Raw genomic sequence first — 21,442 nt, forward strand, 5'->3', positions numbered from 1 at the left:
TCTGCTTGAAAAACAGACGGTTATACCACCCAAAATAGTTACTAGTTCACATTTCCCATATGTCTACTTTAGATTGGCATCGTTTTTTGAACATTATTTTATTTTTCTTGGACGTTACAAGGCTTAGAACATAAACAGCAATTTCTCATATTCTTAAGAAAATTTCAAAAGCCTTTTTTTGAAGGTGCCAGTTCAGTTCTGAAGTGGATTTGAGGGGCCTATGTATGATAAACCCCCATAAAACACCCCATTTTAAAAACTAGACCCCTCAAAGTATTCAAAACAGCAGTTAGAAAGTTTTTTAACCCTTCAGGCATTTCACAGGAATTAAAGCAAAGTGGAAATGAAATTTGCAAATTTCATTTTTTCTGCTGAATTTCCATTTTTTTCAATTTTTTTTTAGTAACAGAGAAGGTTTTACCAGAGAAACACTACTAAATATGTATTGTCCAGATTCTGCAGTTTTTAGAAATGTCCCACATGTGGCCCTACTGCGCTCGTGGACTAAAACACAAGCCCTAGAAGCAAAGAAGCACCTAGTGCATTTTGAGGCCTCTTTTTTATTAGAATATATTTTAGGCAGCATGCCAGGTTTGAAGAGGTGTTGAGGTATCAAAACAATGGAAACCCACCAGAAGTGACCCCATTTTGGAAATTACACCCCTCAAGGAATTCATTTATGGTTTTTGTTATCATTTTGACCGCACAGTTTTTTCACAGCACCTATTTGAATTGGGCTGTGAAATGAAAAAAATGATATTTTTTCCAATAAGATGTCATTTTTGATCAAAATGTCTTATTTTCACAAGGAACAACATACCCCATTTTGTTGCCCAATTTGTCCTTAGTGCAGCAATACCCCATTTGTGGTGATAAACTGCCGTTTGGGCCCATGGGAGGGCTCAGAAGAAAAGGACCACCATTTGGCCTACTGGAGCTTTTCTGGTGCTAAGTCATGTATGCAGAAGCCCCTGAGGTACCAGTAGAGTTGAAACCCCCGAGAAGTGACCCCATTTTAAAAACTACACCCCTTAAGACATTCATCTAGAGGTGTAGTAAGCATTTTGACCCCACAGGTACTGTGTAAAAGATAATGCGCAGCAGATGGTGCAGTGTGAGATTTGCAATTTTATATATATATATGCCATTTCAGTGTCCAATATATTGTGCCCAGCATGCGCCACCGGAGATATACACCCCTTAAATTGTAATGTGGGTTCTCCTGGGTACGGCAATACCCTACATGTGGCTGTTATCAGCTGCCTGGGCATACGGCAGGGCTCAGAAGGGAAAGATGAGGGGGGTAAGCTGTGCGGAGTGCATCAGGGTAAATTAAAAATCAAGGGATGTATGATACATTTTAAAACAATCTTTTATACAGAGCCCTGGTTTTTCGGGACACGTGTCACATTGGTATATTGTGTTCTACCTTATCCCCCTCTTATAGCAGACTCTGCACCTCTTTTGACTCTTTCCCTTTCCACCGGTTTGGGGAACTTCTCCTGGAAAGTGTTGCCCTGGTACGATGCGTGTGGCCTCGCTTCCAGAAGTACTGGGTGCCCCCCCTTCCTGGTCCCTAAAGATTAGATCTTGAAATTCCAGGAAAGTTCCCCTCTGGCCTGCACATCGACGTAGCACGTACACATTGTACAAAGCCATCTGTATGATGTGCCCGGCCAGCTTCTTCTACCACACCGCATGGCGCTGTAGGGCTTCAGGACTTGATTTGACAAGTCCACCCCTCCCATGTACCTATTGTAGTCCAGGATGAAGTCTGGTTTTGGGGTGGCCTTTCCTTCATATATCCTAAATCTGTAGGTATACCCTGATGCACTCTCGCACAGCTTATACATCTTCACGCCATACCTTGCCCTCTTACCCGGCAGGTACTCGCGGAATTGAACCCTCCCTTTAAAATGTACCAGGGACTCATCAATAGAAAAACACTTCTCGGGGGTGTATGCTTGGGAAAACCGGGCACTGGAACGGTCTAATAGGGGTCTCCATTTATACAAACGGTCAAAACTGGGGTAATCTTGGGGTGGGCACGGCTCATTATCAGTATAATGTAAGAAGCGAAGTATTGCCTCATTTATTTATTTTTTTAGGTTCCAGTTCAGTTCTGAAGTTGCTTTGAGGGGCCCATATATTAGAAACCCCCATCAAACACCCCATTTTAGAAACTAGACCCCTCAAAGTACTCACAACAGCATTTAGAAGTTTATGAACCCTTTAGGTGTTTCACAGAAATTTAGAGCAAAGTAGAGGTGAAATTTACTCTTTTTATACCATTTTTTTTATAACACAAAAGGATTTATCAGAGAAACGCAACTCAATACTTATTGCCCAGATTCTGCAGTTTTGAGAAATATCCAACATGTGGCCCTAGTGCGGTAATGGACTGAAGCCCCGGCCTCCGAAGCAAAGGTGCACGTAGCGGATTTTGAGCCCTCTTTTTTATTAGGCACCATGTCTGGTTTGAAGAGGTCTTGTGGTGCCAAAACATTGGAAACCCCCCAAAAGTGACCCCAATTTGGAAACTAGACCCCTTGAGGAATCCATTGTAGTTTTCTTGGGGTGCATGCGGCTTTTTGATCAGTTTTTATTCCATTTTTAGGTGGTGTGGTGACTAATAAACAGCAATTCTACTATTGTTTTTGTATACTTTTTTTTTTTTACAGCGTTCACCGTGCGCTATAAATGATATATTCACTTTATTCTGCGGGGCGATACGATTACGGCGATACCAGATGTTTATAGGTTTTTTTTATGTCTTATGGCGTTTGCACAATAAAATAAGTTTTGTAAACAATCATTCACTTTTGGTGTTACCTTATTCTTAGAGCCAGAACGTTTTTATTTTTCAATCAATAAAGCCGTGCGAGGACTTATTTTTTGCGTAACGAACTGTAGTTTCAATCATTACCATTTTTCGGTACATGCGACTTTTTGATCTCTTTTTATTCCATTTTTTGGGAGGTGAAGTGACCAAACAATTATCATTGTGGTACGGTTTATTAATATTTTTTTTTACGGCGTTCACCGCGCGGGATAAATAACAAAATAATTTTGTAGTTCAGGCCGTTACGGACGCAGCGATACCAATTATGTATAGTTTATTTGTTTGTTTATATATTTTTATTAATAATAAATGACTGATAAAGGGAAAAAGTGGGACTTTTACTTTTATTACTTTTAAAACTTTTATTTTCTTATTTTTACACATCTTTTTTGAACTTTTTTACTTTGTCCCACTAGGGGACATGAGGGCAGGAGGCCCTGATCGCTATTCTAATACACTGCACTACATGCGTAGTGCAGTGTATTAGAGCTGTCAGCTACTCACTGACAGCAAGCATAGTGGGTCCTGACGTTGTCAGGACCCACTAGGCTTCCGTCTATGGCATAGCCGGACGCCATTGTTTGGTGTCCGGTTGCCATAGTCACCATCGCCGGCCGCTATCGTGTAGCAGGCCGGCGATGGCGGATTAACCCCTAAGAAGCCGCGATCGCTATTGAACGCGGCTTCTGAGGGGTTAATCGGCGGGGGAGCTCCGCGATCGGTCCCGGCACATTGAGCAGTGATAGTCTGCTGTCGGAAACAGCAGCTATCACAGCTCATGAACGCGCCCCGCGCGAACGGCGCCGTGTTTACTCCATGACCTACTATTAGGTCACTGAGCGCGAACGGTACAGTTAGCATGACCTAATAGTAGGTCATGGAGCGTTAAGGGGTTAAACACCATGTTTCAATGTTTGGCACCAGGTTTGAAGAGGTCTGGTGGTGCTAAACATTGAAAAAAATAATAATAATTACATACATACATACACTAAGCAATTTTGGAAACTACTCAAAGAATTTATTTATTTGTGTTGACCATTTTGACCCTATAGTTTTTTCACAGAAATTATTTGAATTGGGCCGTGAATTTAAAAAAAAATTCCAATAATATGTAGTTTTTGTTCAAAATTTCTTATTTTCACAAGGAATAAAATACCCCATTTTGTTGCCCAATTCTCCTGAGTACCCCATTTGTGGTGATAAACTGCCGTTTGGGTCCATGGGAGGGCTCAAAAGGGAAGGACCACCATTTGGCCTACTGGTGCTTTTCTGATACGTCATGAATGCAGAAGCCCCTGAGGTACCAGTAGTTGAAACCGCCAAGAAGTGACCCCATTTTAAAAATTACACCCCTTAAAGCATTCATCTAGAGGTGTAGAGAGCATTTTGACCCCACAGGTATTGTCTAAAAGGTAATGCACAACAGATGGTGATGAGTGAGATTTGCAATTTTCATATTGTGCTCAGCACGTGCCACCGGAGATATACACCCCATAAATTGTAATGTGGGTTCTCCTGGATACGGCAATACACACTGTGGAAGTCACGTGAGTGACGAAACGCGTCAGCGTTGTGTGACATCACACGCCGTAAGTCCATGATCCGGTTCGGAGACATCTGACGTACATGCTTTGCGTGTAATTTGGGCGGAGCCGGAATAACGGTTGCCACTCTACTCGGATTCGATGTCGGAGTGCAATATCAAAGGTCGAGGCTTTATCCATTATTTACGACACCTACTGCACTTGACTTGACCGTGGCCTGGCTGTATAATCGATTGGGAGAACTTAACACTGAAGGGTGATTATCTGACTGCACCATTACTCTCGATACTGAGAAATACATTCAAGCTGCCGCTTCGACTGCAGGAGGAACGATACATTTAAAATCATTGGCCGAACTTACTAAAGGAATCTCTCGTTTGCCGTCATGCGACACCATCCGATAAGTATCCCTTGCATCGACCATACGGCTGTACGGTTTGTCGACATTAATGCTTCGCAGTCCATACTTATAAGCATAGATCTGAAAAGCCTGGCTTCACATATCTATTCGTAGGTATTACTTCTTGTCTACGACCGCTAAATCTATGGCTCATGGCGCTACTTTACTAACTAATCTAGGTCATTATATTGTTAGGTATTTATCCCTTATTTAGCGGCTTTATTGGATCTATATGGTCCTAATCTTGTATGGTTCCTGCGTATGTATAATCTCCATTATATTTCATGAATGTGATATTTATGTGTATTGTGCAATCTTTGATTTAACATATGATCTTTAGGAGCAATTGCTCTTCAACTTTGTGAACCATGCTATTTATCTCCCGGCCAGGCTTGTGATGTATATGTGTGTTTGTCATGTGTGTTTTTCTGAAAACTCAGGACGGACCTGCTGCCTTTTATTAGATTTAATAAAATTTGTTACTTTTATAGTTATATTTGAGCAGAGTGCCATGTCCATACCAGAACTTTTTCTTCCCCTCCACCCCTTTTTTGATAGGGTTATGACCATCCTGATTGACACCGTACGATTGTACGGAGCTCTAAGACTGATTAATAACTTAGATTCCCCATGGTTTTTATGCTTCTCCTGGCTACGGCAATACCCTACATGTGGCTGTTATCTGCTGTCTGGGAACATGGCAGGGATCAGAAGGGAAAGATGAGGGGGATAAGCTGCACAGAGTGCATCACGGTAAATAAAATTGGGGTAAATTAAAAATTAAGGGATGTGTGATAAGTTTTAAAACACTTTTATACAGAGCCCTGGCTTTTCAGGACACGTGTCGCATTGGTATAGTGTGTCCTTCCTTATCCCCCTCTTTGAGCAGACTCCACCTATTGATTCTTTCCCTTCTTGCCAGTTTGGGGGAACTTCTCCTGGAAACCGTTGCCCTGGTACAATGCGTGTGGCCTCGCTTCCAGAAGTACTGGGTGCTCCCCCTTCCTGTTCCCTAAATATTAGGCTTTTGACAACCACCTCCTTTAATTCCAGGAAAGTTCCCCTCTGGCATGCACATCGATGTAGCACGTACACTTTGTACAATGCCATCTGTATGATGTGCAAGGCCAGCTTCTTATACCATACCCTCTATTTCCGCATGGCACTGTAGGGCTTCAGAACTTGATCTGACAAGTCCACCCCTCCCATGTACCCATTATAGTCCAGGATGCAATCTGGTTTGGGGGTCTCTGTACTGGTGTGGCCATGTATTGTTGTCAATACAAGGACACCTCTTGTCCTTGTACTTCACACAATATGTTTCTGCTAGAATGTGCCCTGCTCTCACCCCTTCTGAGTGTTTGCCCAAGCAGAGTCTTAGGGAGCCCTCTTAGTTTTATTTTTTTTTCTAGCCGTGCCGCATGCCACAGTCCTTCTGGAAACGAGGGATTTGAAGAGCGGTACGCTGGTATAAAAATTATCCAGGTAGAGGTGGTAACCCTGATCCAGCAGTTGGTGCACCAAATCCACACCATTTTTAAATGGGGGGGGGGGGGGGCATTCTGGGGGCTGAATACTGGTGTCCTTCCCGTCATATACCCTAAATCTGTAGGTATACCCTGATGCACTCTCGCACAGCTTATAGATCTTCACAACATACCTTGCCCTCTTACTCGGCAGGTACTGGCAGAATTGAAACCTCCCTTTAAAATGCACCAGGGACTCAACAATAGAAATACACTTCTCAGGGGTGTATGCTTGGGAAAACCAGGCACTGACATGGTCTAATAGGGGTCTCAGTTTATACAAACGGTCAAAACTGGGGTCATCTCGGGGTGGGCACTGCTCATTATCAGCATAATGTAAGAAGAGAAGTATTGTCTCATAATGCATCCTTGACATGACGACCATACGGTAAATCGGGGTGTGGTATAAGAGGTCCATGCTCCAGTAGTTCCTGATGGATGGCTTTTACAGAAGCCCCATGTTCAAGTGAAGTCCCCAAAACTTGCCCAACTCTGCTGCGTCTACAAGGGTACACCTGTGGGATTGGGCATAAAATGATGTGGGGTTCTTAGTAATATACTGTTGGGCATATAAAATTTGTCTGGCAGACCATAAGCTCTAAAGTCATCAGTGAAAAAGAATTTGAAAAAGTCCAGCTCACTGTGCCCTGCCGTATCACCATCCGACAAGTTTGTGTCGGAGGCAAGAAACGAATAGGCATCTTCGGCAGAAAATGACCTTTGGGACATCTTTTAGTATTTGTCTGTGACATGTGTAAATTGTGTGCTTAGACACTTGTATACACAGCAGAAATTATTTTTTTTCGAAAACTTGAAAAAGAACAAAATAAAAATATAAATTCCCTAACTAAAAGCAATAGGATGCTACCCAAAACTTTTTTTTTTTCTTAGCACGACGTAATAGTACTGAGCTGAGCGGGAAGGGGTTAAAGGGAAAAAAACCCTGCTTAGCCCTATTCTTTACCCTCATCTAATCTTAATTCTGAATAGGATTTATGCAAGATGCACTGTCAAAGCAACTGAAATTAGGAAAGGTTGTGACAGAGAACCCAGGACAACATAAAGAGAGCATTTATATTAGGGAAATGAACCTGTTCAGAGGAGGCCAGGAGCAGGCTCACAGGTTGAGCCGGCACCAAAAGATGCGCATGTCAGCTATATGTTACAGCCCTTCACTTCTACGATCATGCTAGTTTAATTCCTTAGATGTCGTGGTCAGTAGCACCCGTGGCATATAAGCCCTCCTCCAGCCCTGATTGCCAGCCTTCTCCATCGGGCCATAGCCCCCCCCCCCCACTTCCAGCAATGGTTGTCATGGCAGCCTGGGGACCTAATGAAGGCCCCCTAGGACTGCCAACTTGATGTTCCTATTAAGCCCTGCTAGGCCCTAACTGTAAAATACAGAAATAGACAGATAGCCAGATGGATATAAATGGGACAGTCTTCAGACCCTTTAACATTTTTCACATTAAGTTATGTTGAGGCCTGGCCTTGGGATAAAAAACACAAAACAAAATAATCAAGTATTCCCTCATCATTCTGCACTCACTTCCCATAATGACAAAGCGAAAAAACAGAATTCTTTCAAATTTGTTACAAATCAAGAACTCAAATTTCGCATGGAAATAAGTATTCAGATCCTTTGCTATGACACTTGAAATTTAGTTTTGGGGGCCTCCCATTTGATTTCAATGGTAATGCTTTCGTTGGAGTTGTTTTCCGTTTGTTTCTGCTTTGTAAGGTTTCAGTTCTTTTAGCGGAACAACGCTATTGCTTACGCTAAATAAAAACCTTATGGGACAGAAACAAACGGAAACCTATAGCAACAAAAGCTTTATTATGGAAGTCCTCCGAAGGAAAGGTCGAACGGAACCCATGAACGGAAGCCTGATGCTGATGTGAACAGGCTCTAAGGCTGGCTTCACACTTGTGTTTGGCTTTCGGTTGCTCTGCTCCGTCAGAGGAGCAGAACAATGGATATACCACAAGCGACGGTTCCATTGCTTGACTGACAGCACCAGCGGCCGACGGAACCCGTTGACGTTAATGGGTTCTGTCGGGGTGTCCATGGTGTTACCAGAGGCAATAGTGCAGCATACTGCAACATTTGTTACTGGTATTTTCAGCCAGACCTGCGATGGAGGTAACGGAGCCTCCAATGCAGACGTGAACGAGGTGTAAGTATTTCTTGCTAATGTTTGTGGAAAGGGGTTAAACAAAAGGCTTTTTCCAAAATACATGAAGTTAAAAGGGGTCCCTAAAAATTGATGGCCTATCCTTAGAAGAGTTTGCGTTACAAATGTTATCCTGAGCACAGCAATACCCCATTATGTGGTAATAAAACTGCTGTTTGGACATACGGCAGGGAAGGAAGGAGCACCATTTGACTTTTGGACCCATGGCAGGGCTCACAAGGGAAGTAGCGCAATTTGGATTTTGGAGAGCAGATTTTGCTGGAATGGTTTACGGCGCCATATCACATTTGCAAAGCAACTGAGGGGCCAAAACAGTGCAAACCATTTTGGAAACTATACCTCTCAGGGAATATTTCTAGGGGTATAGTTAGCACTTTGACATCACATTGGAAGTAGGACATGAAATTGAAAATTAAATATTTTTTTTCTAATAAAATGCAGTTTTAGTTCTTATATTTTAATTTTCACAAAAGATAAAGGAGAAAAAGCCTACCCCATATGTGGTCCTAAACTGCTGTTTAGACACACCACAGGGCTCAGCATGGCAGGAGTGCTACTTGGCACGCATATCTTGGTGGTTTGTGGGCAGCATGTCACATTTGAAGACCTCCCTTATGTACCAGAGTAGAGTGGAAAGCCCTGAGAAGTGACCCTATTTTGGAAACTACACCCCTCAAGGCATTTATCATTTGCTTGGACATATGACAGGGCTTAGGAGACAAAGAGCAAATGCGCATGTGAGGCTTATTTTGTTTCAAATAATTAATTTTTTGTCGCCATAACACTTATTTTTCCATCAAAAAAAGCTGTGGGAGGTCTTGTTTTTTGCAGGACGGATTGTAGCTTTTAATGTTACTATTTTTGGGTACATGCAACTTTCAGATGCCTTTTTTTCATTCTGTTTTGCGAGGGGTAGTGACCAAAAAACAGTGACTCTGGAATTGTTCTTTTGTTTTATTTTTTCACGGTGTTCACCCTGTGGGTAAACTAGCCTGATATTTTATAGCTTGGGTCGTTACGGATGCAGTGATACCAAATAGGTGTACTTTTTAACAATGTTTTTCTATTTTTTTCCTACAATAAAAGACTTATTATGGGGAAAAAAAGGCGGTTGTTTTTTTAGCTTGAAATTTTTTTTTATAACATTTTTTTTAATCCCACTATGGGACTTGAAGGCATGAATCCCTGATTGCTATTCTAAGACACTGCACTACCTACGTAGCTATTCACTGACAGCAAGCCTATTAGGCTTCGCCTCCCGGTGGGGCCTAATAGGCTTCCATACTAGGAGGGTATTGTTAGGCTTACGGTTGCCAAAGCAACCATCGGCGCCCCCATCGGGTTCGATCTAACCACCAGAGAAAGCTTCTGAGGGGTTAATCGGCAGGATCAGAGCCTAGCCCAGGTCCTGGCCTTTCCAGCAGGATGTCAGCTGAGACAAACAGCTGACACCCGCGGCTAATGGCGCAGGCTCAGCTTCTGAGCCTGCAACATTTTCTTGGCCCTGATAGCAAGCCCTTTAGGCCTCGTCTCTGGGCATGGCCTAAAAGGCTTCTGTACTTGGCCATTTGTAGCTAATGGTTGCCGTGGCAACAATCGGCATCCCCAAGACTACGTCTCAGGGGCTCCGACAGGCTAGAAACCACCTAGATGCAGCGATTGCTTTTGATCGCTGCATCTAAGGGGTTAATCGGTCGGATCGGAGGCTAGCTCTGGTCCTGGCCGTTACAGCGGGGTGTCGGCTGTAATATACAGCAGACACTCGGCGGTGATGGCGCTGGCTCAGCTTCTGGACCAGCTCCATCACTTACAGTTACGAGGGAATGCGCTAACACTAGTGCCCATCGCGTAACACTACGTGATTTTGCAGGAAGGGGCTAATGGCAAATCTTGCTGCACAGCGCGCTGCCAGCCCGATCCTCCAGAAGTGAAAGAATCAGCTGCCTGTCACAAAATACATGGGTACTTTGCACCCATATACAGAACCCAACTAAAGGCAGGAGGCACGCAAGAAAACAATGGTGACCTTTGTACTCTGGCATTATAGCAGTGATATAGGAGGTATTATACATGGAAAAGAGCAGGAATTATTATGTGTAATAAATATGTTGAACTACAAAAAAAAAAAAAAAAAGGACATTTGCATTATTTTTTCCTATTTTTCACATTTCCAACATACAATGTGAAAAATGAAGATACAGATTTTGTCTTGGTACCACATTAAAGCCCCATCTGTGCCCCAAAGAGAAAAAAAAAACAACCAGTATTAAAAATAAAATAACAAATGTTTAATAAATTTTGCTGTAGAAAATTATGCACTAGAAGGCGTTTATCTTGAAAGGGTTAAGTTTTTGGAAATGCGATTGATTAGGTGGTGCTCAGAAGTTGTCATCAATGTATTTTTTTGCCACAATTTTCACAGAATCGCTGCAGCATAAAAGTTTTACTGCAATTTAAAAAAAGAAAATAATTGACTGCCACGTGTGAACACAGCCTTAACGTTTCTATAGAGGGAAGAAAAATGATATATCTAAAGAATTCCCAATTTAATTTGCATGAAAAATTGGTTGGTGCATTCCTGTGGTTTTGGCGTTTCTTTAACGCAAACACCTGTGAATGTAGAAATGCGCTATGTATTACCGCCTCACATCTTAAAGAATACATGTGGTTTGCATAAGGGGTCTGCTTGAGTACGCGTTTTAGTCAAAGTTTAATTTTCATGAAATGTTTGCTTATAATCACGGTTTGATGCAATGCTGCATGAAAGTGGGTGTGTATACACAAAGTTGTATTTTATGCACTGCTTCACACAGAGTGCTAGCTCAGTGACGCTCACTGTGAGAGACTGAGGCTGGAGGGAAGGGGACAATCACTTTAAAACAGCCAAACCTCGGTGGCATATGAAAGATAGCTCTGGCGGCATATGAAAGATATGATTCATATGAAACGCGGTGACACAACCAGAGATATCACCAGTTAAAGACAGTCGGGAATGGGAACTGTATATGCATTTAGAATACAGCTTGAAGTCCTGACTGTGGTTTCCAATGGTGATATCTCTGGTTGTGTCACAGCTAGAACTGCAATCCTGGTGGCATATGAAAAATGTGTTCTAATGCGCCAAGTACCCGCCGCTCAGGACGAGTATCGGCAAGTGGTTAAAAACAACTGATAAGTTTGACGTCCTTTTTTTGAACGGAGAAAAAGGAAAAAAAAATAAAAAACAGTCATGTACTCTGCACATTTATATCGTTTAAAAAACAAAACAAAACAGGTGACTAAGGCTTCGTTCACATCTGCGCCTGGGTTCCGTTCTGACGGAGCAATGACAGACACAAACGGAAACCATGGGTTTCCGTTTCCATCAACATTGATTTCAACAATTCATCACCATTGAATCAACAATTGACATCAATGGTGAGGGAAACGGGAGCTTAGGTTTCCTTATGCCTTTGCGTTGAGGGGTTAACCTGACGGAAACCTCCGACGGAACCCCTCAACGGATGGGCAACGCTGATGTGAACAGGCCCAAACAGATGCAATTAAAAATCCCATTGATTTCAATGGGATTTTTAACGGACTCGTTTTTATCGGTTATTTTAATATAAAAACTGATCAGATTAACGGATTATACAATACAAGTGTGAACTTAGCCTTATATCTGAAAAGAAAGTATATAACAGAAAAAGTCCACTGCAATAAGACATTGTTCACACTTCGGGGTAATTCACACAACCTTGTTTGGTCAGTGATATACGGATCGCATGTCGGCAGCATTTCCCGGACCGAAAACAGTTCAGGGAGCCGGGCTCCTAGCATCATAGTTATGTATGATGATAAGCGTCCCTGCCTCCTCGCAGGAATACTGTCCCGTACTGAAACATTTTTTTCAGTACGGAACAGTATTCCCGCGGGGAGGCAGGGACTCACAGCATCATACATAACTATGATGCTAGGAGCCCGGCTCCCTGAACGGTGTTCGGTCCGGGAAATGCAGTCCGTATATCACGGACCGAACACGGTCGTGTGCATGAGGTATTACTCTATTGCAGACAGATTATAGATTCATATGATTCTGTGAAGACAATTTCATATCAGTAGTCCACCCTATTGCAATCAATTTATTCTTTCCAATAACACTTTGATAAACGGCATAAAACATGGCAAAATAATTATTATTATGGCAAATTATATGCAGTATGTAACCCATTGCATATAATTTTTATGTATAAAAATATGTCTGCATATTGAAAACGATGTAAAAGCTGGCTTTACACTGCCTGCAATTTGCAATTAAGCTAAAGCTAGCCACGGACGTTGGACAGCAGACTGGCGTTTATGAAGATAGCCAGCGCTAGGACGCTAAAAATAAATAGCGCAGCATGCTAAGCTGTTTTCGGAAAACCACGGACACCCTTAGGGAAAGCCGACGAAGCCCAGTCAATGGCGTCCCTCATACAGCAGAACAGGCACTTCTCGTATTTTCATTATTCTGCTCCTTTGACGGATCAAAACAACGGAAACACTGACGCAGGTGTGAACAGGCCCTTATAGATGACTAAAGTGAATATATGTCTTGTTATGAACATAACTCGATGTTGACAATTACATTCAGAGCTATAAAAGGAGACAACTAAGGCTGTTCACATAACATGATATGTTTACTAGAGTGTACGTTGGGAAAGCTCCTGACTTATACGCGAACCGTGTGAATAGGGCTCCTTTTCCAGATGAAGGAAAGAGAGGGTCCTTTTGGCCTCCATCTGACTGTTTAATTTATTGAATAGCATAGTAGACTAAACTATTTCATAACACAAAGCCTAGTGTGTAAAAAAAATAAAAATAATAGAACACACACACACACACACTTCTTATTTACATGGCTACCTGTGGGTGAATGATGTCACGGCATGGAATCAGTCACAGGCATCTGTTAAATGGGTGCGATTATGGCCCATGGGTGACGGATACCTTGGTTAGGCATCAGTCACCCATAGGCTATAATAGTATCCGTTTTCAGGGATAAGTCATGAAAAGGGTAATGAGTACCAATCATACCTACCGTAAACAGACACCATTAGAGCCTATGGGAGACTGATGCCACTGTTAGGGTATGTTCACACACTTAGCAAAAAACGTCTGAAAATACGGTGCTGTTTTCAAGGAAAAACCGCTTCTGATTTTCGCTGCATTTTTAACAGACGTTTTTGGAGCGTTTTTTTGCTAGAGTCGATGAAAAACCGCTCCAAAAACATCTGAAGTAGTGACATGCACTTTTTCACAGCCGTGTTTTTATGCGGCCGTTTTGAAACATGGCCACGTAAAAAATGCCCCGTCGGAACAGAACGCCGTATTTCCCATTGAAATCAATGGACAGATGTTTGTAGGCGCTCTGCTTCCAAATTTTCTGCCGTTTTTCAGGACGTGAACGGCCCGAAAAATGGCTGAAAATAGCCCGTGTGAACATACCCTTAGGCCTAGTTCAGTTTTTTGGCGCTTTTCTTGATGCGGAAACCAAGCCATATAACGGCCGAAATCACCTCCCATTGATTTTATGCTCTTCAGGCGTTTTCTTGCTGGCAGCGCTCAATGGCCGCGGCCAAAAAATGAGGCAAAGAGTGCAGGCAGATCAAAATCTGCCTCAAAATTCCTGAAGGATTTTTGAGGCAGTTTTCTGCATGCAAAGAACTCTGTGAACTAGGCCTAAGGCATCCGTCACAGCCTACACCTAACGTACGTCGGGAGCTATTTCTGGCATATACGTCAAACATAGGCAAATAAACATGATCTGAATGCGGTCCTAGTTGAGGCGGCATCTTCTATTTTCTGGAACTAACAAGAATCGGTTAAGGGTGAAAAACTCAGTGTGCACCTCATTGTCTCATTAGCTCTTGCTATCGCTAAGGCCCAATGCACACTACCGTAGAGTTAGTCCATAATTGCGGTACGCAAAATTACAGGCGCATTCAATTCTATTGACCAAGGTCACATTCCCGTATATTTGCGGGAAGGTGTATGCGCCGTCAAACACCTCCGAAAAAGATAGGACATGTCCTAGCTTTTGCTTTTTATGGACCATGCTCCCATACTTTATATGGGAGGGCGGGCCGAAAATGCGGATGGCTGTCCGTGGCTGACCGTGCCCGTAATGACGGACAGTGATTACGGGCACAGTCGTGTGCAGGGGGCCTAAGAACAGTGGCCAGTGTCCAGGGATAAGGCATTGAAAAGGTTTTGCAATATTGGTCACTGCACCTACGCACACAAGCTGTTTGCAAGCACAGTGGGAAATATGACTGAACATTTACTATTGTGCCATTTCCACAGACACCAGCCACTGTTCTTAGTGGAAGCAGGAGCTCCATGATGCCCAATTACTGGAGTGTGTATAGCCCATTCTCTAGATTTTCCAACACTTTGCTAGATTCCCTCTGTGGGATGACTATTGCTGATAATCAGAAGCACCAGATTGACCATACAAAGGGGGGCTTCATTGCCAAATGGTCGCAGTAGAATTTAAAAAAATTGCATTATATAAAGCCGGCTTTAGGTTGGTTGCAAAAAGTGTAAGATTAGAGAAAGCTATTTTTTTTTTATTGCAATTATTTTATGAAACCCGACATTAGTTGCTGCTTATGATCACTTGTGCTTTGAACAATATCAGATATGTTTAGGCCTTGTGTCACATCTTCATTAGATGCTCTGCTAAAGGCCTCTGTCACAGATCCGGACAAAAATATGGGAAAAGATAGCGCAGCATGCTGCGCTATGGTTTCCGGTAAAATGACAGCCACCGTGACTTGCGGTGGTTTCAAGTAGCAAGCACAAGTGCAGTACGGCATTTAGCAGCAAGATGCGTGAGATTACAACAGCTCGGCCGCATGTGTAATAGCACCCTAAAGAGGTTGTTTGGTTTAGAAAACCTTTTTTCAAATAACCTATTACGGAATACTAATAAAGCGGGTCCCAGTTCGGTACCTTCATCTATTAGCCACAGGAGACGGCAGCTACGTGGGTGTCTCACTCTGGAGGACCCAGCATGTCCGTGCATTACAAGGACAGTTCATTGATTTCCTGGGGTACCGTGTAATGCTTCTGTGACCGTGCTGCTGGGGAATTGAACACTTACTGCTGGATTTAGCCACACTATAGCTGGAGGCCGTAACAATGGGGCTCCCTGTGATTAGCTTATGGTTGAGGGACCGTTATAACAAATATGAGTTGTCCAAGTCAGACAATCCTTTCAAGAGTCAAGCAAAGAGATTTGCCATACATTGTAAAACAGACTCTTCGGAAAAAATGTAGGCGCACTGGCTAGTTCCAGAGACTTATCCAGGCAAGGTGCAGAAATAAGCCGAACAGCTGACCTGGGCCCTAAATACTGAAATCCCAGGTTAACAGACAGACAAGACATGATAACCTTAAAGAGGCTCTGTCACCACATTATAAGATCAGCACTATAATGTAGGCAACAGCAGTGTTTTTTATTTAGAAAAACGATCTATTTTCACCAAGTTATTTTAGCTTTATGCTAATGATTTCAGCGTCATACACTTCTCTATTCATTTACTCAGCGCATAGTGACACTGCGTTATTCACTATGTTAGGTCACATACACACACATTAACGTGACTGAAGTGTCCTGACAGTGAATAGACATCACCTCCAGCCAGGACGGGATGTCTATTCACAATCCTGACATTTTGCTAACGTTTGTGTGGGACTTACAGCACAGCTACCATGATCTCGCTGTAAGCTGCCGTTTACAGCGTGAACTCGCAAGATTACGTCCATGTGCAGTCCATTAAAAAAAAAACAGACAGCACACAGACTTATGCGATGGGGCTATTCAGACATCAGTGATTTTTCACGCAGCGTGTTTCCGTTGCGTGAAACCCACTGCATGTCCTATTCTAGTCCATTTTGCGGACCACGCGCCCATTGAAGTCTATGGGAGCGTGAAAATAACGGACAGCACACAGACATCATCCCTGTGCTGTCCGTTATTCACACACCAGTTGCTAAAGAAATGCGAAGAAAAAAAAATTAACACCAACGCTGGCGTGAAAAACTAATGGCACATGGAACTGCAACGCATGAAAAACGTTGCGTTTTTTGCGGACGCAAAACTTACACGTTCGTGTGAATCAGGCCTATGTGCGAGATTAAAAGGCAAGAAAACCACTGCAGGAACAAAAGTGGAAAAAAATATATAGAAAATCTGAATTCTGTATCCATGTCTCAAACTAAGCACACTTGATGTACTTTATAAAGATATCAAAAGATTCCGTTCTGTCAGGTTTCTAATGTCCCTGAAGAGTAGCATAGTCTATTTCACTATTCTACCTAGATCAAAGACAAATAAAATAAATAGGAACCTGGCGGAACCCAACATAAAAGTCAAAAGTCAGCAAGTTACACCACGATGAAATTATTTAACAAAACGTAAAAAAAAAAATTAAGAAGCTCAACACCAACAAAAGTTAAGAATTTTTGTAAGTTAAAAAAAATGGATAAACAATTCTAAGTATATTTCAGATATTATGCATTGCAGAACAGCAAAGTATAATGTTATCAGGATGACAACGGGTTAAACCAGAGCAGGAAGACAATGTACACAGGAGTATACACTATGCACTCCCTTCTCACCGCCCCCTTGCCTCCACAGCAGAAGGGACCTAGAGAAATCCTACTAAGCTTTACAGCCTGCAATTTCAAGTCTAAGTAGATAGTTTTAGGGTTAAACCAGTTGATCTCGAACAAAAAGGAAGGGTCGGTTCTAGCTAAAACATGGTTTAAAATCAAACACTTGTCTTTCTGAATATTACAATACTCAGTGCATTATTTTATAGAAAACATGGCCGGTAGGTCATGGGCTCCTGCAATAAAGGCATTATTTGCAGAAAATATCCTTCACCTTAACCATGTGTGTGCTGCAAACATATGTGCTGCATGGGGTGTGCAGAGCCGGAGATGATTAGATTACAACATCAGCCGGGGGCCGCCATTTTTAGCCTCTCCAAAGGACAAAAGAGGGAGACACCAACAACAAATGATCATTACTAAGTAGGTAAGAATTCTTGATTTCTAGTAAGTTCCCAATACTACCAGGAGTAGTAAGGAGGAAATTATCCTTCAGCCAGTACTGTTTATAAAAAAGGAGGAAGCCCAAGTTATGTCAATAAACAACCCGCTTAGTGCTCCCATGCACATAAGAACAATGTATTGGGCATGACAGGAGGGGCACACATACAACATATTATGTACATATGCAATCTTATAGCAGGGTAAAGGGAAGCATGGTGCTCCCTTCCTTTGTGTGATGGTGTTGTGTCTGAGCTGGCCTGGCTTACACACACACAGGATGGCTTGTTCCTCCCCCATCCATGTCTGCAGCCTGTGAGCAGAAAGCCCTGGAAAGACCTACAGCTTTGCAGAGGGTGTGAGAGGATGTACACACCAGCCGTCCTGAGCATCACATCCATGTTTTCCTTTTACGTACACAACAGAATCTGCCATATTCAAGTGGGGATCACTAAATGCCTTCTTTCTGCAGATAGCCACTCACATAAATAGGTGAAGATTCTATAGGTTACTGGACATCACCTCCTGAGATAAAAGACCTGAAATAGAGACGCAAGAACCTACCCACCTAAGAGATGCACTGTACATTACTATTGTGATCAGAAAAAGTATACATCATGGAGGAGAGAATCATATACATCTGCATTCACTTACACTAGCATGGTAAAGAATGTGTCCATTATTCTACCACATTAACAATTCATGAAGCTGCATTACAATTACCACAAGAATTATCTCAAACCTTTTTTTTGCAGAAGTAGAATACAACAATGTGCCAAAGACTTAAAGATGAGGGGCCTGGAAGACAAATCTTTACAAACACAAGAGAGACACAAGAGCAGGGTTTATATTGAGTATTGTTCAATATAAAAGAAGGCTATTGCATACACAAATTTAAGAGAGAGCACATAGGAAACCAATGCAATGAATCTGCCCACCCCCTTCCATCACTGCCAAACTCAGCTATGTTGACCATAAAACCCGCCATATTTATTTATCCTGACCCTCTTCTAGAAACAAACACTGAGAAGGCAAAGCACATAGGAACATACCAAGCCTGTGCACGTGAACACACACTTGTACACATGAGAGCAGGGACATTTTCACACCCACCACAGAAATTACACACGCACAGGGCTTTAGCCGTACACGGGCAAACGATAGTACTGCCATAGCCGTTCTGAACCGCAAATACAGACAGGTGGAAGAAAATGTCAAAGGAGAAGCAAGAAAACGACACAATAACTTACCTCCAACGTGCCAAAGCCAGGAAACAGGACACCGTGCACGGAAAACGTAAATACACACCCGTAGCGGGTGATATTAATGGCCGCTGGCGTGAAACCTAGTACTACAGGCTATTACTCCCAGCAGCTTGTGGGGTGACAGGAAAACCGACGTCAGAAGCAGCCCCGGGGACCGTTAGATAGATGTACGGAGCTCTCAAAGCTAAAGAAATAAAAGTGCACGGAAAGGTCTAGAAATGACCGCTGAATAAAAGAGGTATAAAGGAGTTTGCAGTGCCTGAGCTGACTGCAGCCCCAATGTGTACAAACCCCGCTCCTCCTGTGTCTCAGCCTACGCTGGCTCTATGTCACTGCCTCTCTCTGGAAAATGGCGTCGGATGCTTGTACGGGGTTTCCGAACCCTGCTGCCACGGACTCAATACAAGACGGTTGCGGGTGTGGAGGGCCTAGCTATGTAGCTATGCCCACAAGCAAAATGGCGACACATGTACCTAAGCATACACCATTTTACTTGTGGGCATAATTGACCTCAGAGCGCTACGCCCTCTTCATATTAGCAATGCTTAGGGATGCGAACGTCCATGCCCTTTTATTTAATGGCGAAACTGTGCGTTTTTAGATATGTAAAAAAAATGTCACTGCAACGAGGGAGGAGTTATGAAGTAAAAGGAGGATGTAGACATGTTTAGTGATATACTCAGGCGTTATCCCATGTTCAGAATATCTAACATTCTTTAGCTGCGGGGGTACAAAACCCGCCATGTTGTCGTGTACAGTTGAAGTAGGTAGATTATACAAGCTTTTTAGGGTATTCAGTGACATGTTACATGTATTACGTGTTAATAAATATTCACATCATATTAATCTTTTCTATTATGTGAATTTGTTTCTGTGACAGAACCTTTCTTCCTAACGCCACTCTGCTTCTGGCTAGTAGACTGCAGACGTCAACAGAACACAGATACTTTGTCCAGTCAGCCGCTATGACCTCTACATAGAGCTGGCAGTCACACTACAGTAGTAGCTTCTATGCGCATTAGTTCTTTATTCGTGGCTTCGCTTAGTGAGCGCTGCAGATGGTGGGTGTGTGAGACAACAGGAATGTCGCTGGAAATGGGTGGGTACATCTATACAAGGTCTCTAGATGGCCCTATGTTTGCTCTAATTGGGGAAAATGGAGGCGGTTCCTTCAGAAGCTCTGCGCTTATCACCATGGTGTTCTTGGTGGAGGGAGAGACGCTGTCGGGGTCTCCATGCAGTAGGAGCAGGGGCTGTTTACAGTAGTGCGCAAACTCGGAGAGCTTGATAAAAGCTGGCTGACCACTGCACCGTCTCCACGGAGAGAGCGGGATGGATGCATGCATGCGATGGGCGATTGAAGTCTTGCTGCTTGACGTGTATTTTTTTATTTTCTTATCTACTCCGGTCCGCCAACTATGTACGGAGTGACCTAGAGAAACAACTTGTGAATGGACATTGGTCGTGCCAAGTATTGTATGCGTTGAGTGGTTATTAAACTGTGCTACTTGTAGAAACGTGCCCTTCTGTATATTCATGTATTTCTAATATTTCTCGTTGTCATTGTATCTAGCGTTATAATGGCGCCGTGTAGGTATAATGTCTCTTTACTGTTTGTTGGTGGGCAAGGCTGACTGAAGACTGCCAATAGGCGATTGGTGAATCGTGACATCATGTTGCAGCAGGTGGGAGGGGATAGAGCTGCTGGGAGACGCGGGTGCAGAGGGAGAGCTCGGCGCCATTATGTAACAACGCAGCAGTGAGAGTGGGCAGTTCTTCTGCGTTTCCGTGTGATAGTTCTCGGCTGATACTTATTCGTATTTTATTTCCTACAGAAAGAAATATTTCGGCACCCGAGGTCTCCTCTTCAGTGAACCGCCTGTACTGGGGACTGAAAATTTGTGAGTGCGTCACACCAATATGGCGGCTTGAGAAATATGCTTTTGGCAGTACGTCTGGTGCTGGTCACGTGGCCTCGTTGCCTGGTAATAGAGCTTGGCTGCGAGTCAAGCGGTTATAGACGGATGTGGGGGAGGGAAGGAGCGTTGTTTTTTTTGCTGGGGGTGAGCCAGTCTGGACAACAGTTCACCATTTTGCTGCACACTCGTACACGACGTATAAGGTTTTGTAATTTATTCGTAAAGTGCAGGCTCCTGGTAAAATGACTACACTTGTTCGTAATATTGGCTCAGCAAGTTAAACCCACAATTACGTGTCCGTAACGTTTTCATAGCACATAGTAAGAATTTAGGGAGTTTTAATTTATAGAATGGTTGTGTTCTTGACTTATTTTTTTTTAATATGTTTAATGTAATATACGATTGTACAGAATTCTCTTCATAGATCGTGCTAAGATAGTAGAACCTTGGTTGGGTTCACGCTAAGAAACGTAATATGAACCTAGCCTTAAAGGGAACCTTTCACCTCCCCATACATGTGCAGTATGTAATGGGGAGGGCTGAACAAACCCTAGGGCACTTTAGGGCCTGTTCACCTCAGCGTTGGCTTTCTGTTCCGTCGGGTGAAGCCTGCAACGGAAAGTCAAACAAATCACAGGTTCTGTTTGTCACCATTGATATCAATGGT

General features: G+C 42.9%; 1 protein-coding gene across 7 annotated transcripts in view; it reads right to left on the bottom strand.

Moving 5' to 3' along the window:
- The window catches only part of KMT2E (lysine methyltransferase 2E (inactive)), a 137,136-nt gene extending 117,059 nt beyond the window's left edge, over positions 1–20,077 (bottom strand). For 2 of the 7 annotated variants that reach the window (XM_075857302.1, XM_075857298.1), the window contains exon 1: positions 18,842–19,228. The gene's annotated coding sequence lies outside the window, so the exon portion shown is untranslated. Of the gene's footprint in view, positions 1–18,841; positions 19,230–19,739 lie in introns of those variants that run through there. The other 5 variants (XM_075857304.1, XM_075857301.1, XM_075857300.1 and 2 more) reach the window with 4 other exon arrangements.
- Positions 20,078–21,442: the final 1,365 nt, after the last annotated feature.

This window comes from Rhinoderma darwinii, chromosome 3 (genome assembly GCF_050947455.1).
Source record: "Rhinoderma darwinii isolate aRhiDar2 chromosome 3, aRhiDar2.hap1, whole genome shotgun sequence".
Lineage (NCBI taxonomy): Eukaryota > Metazoa > Chordata > Amphibia > Anura > Rhinodermatidae > Rhinoderma > Rhinoderma darwinii.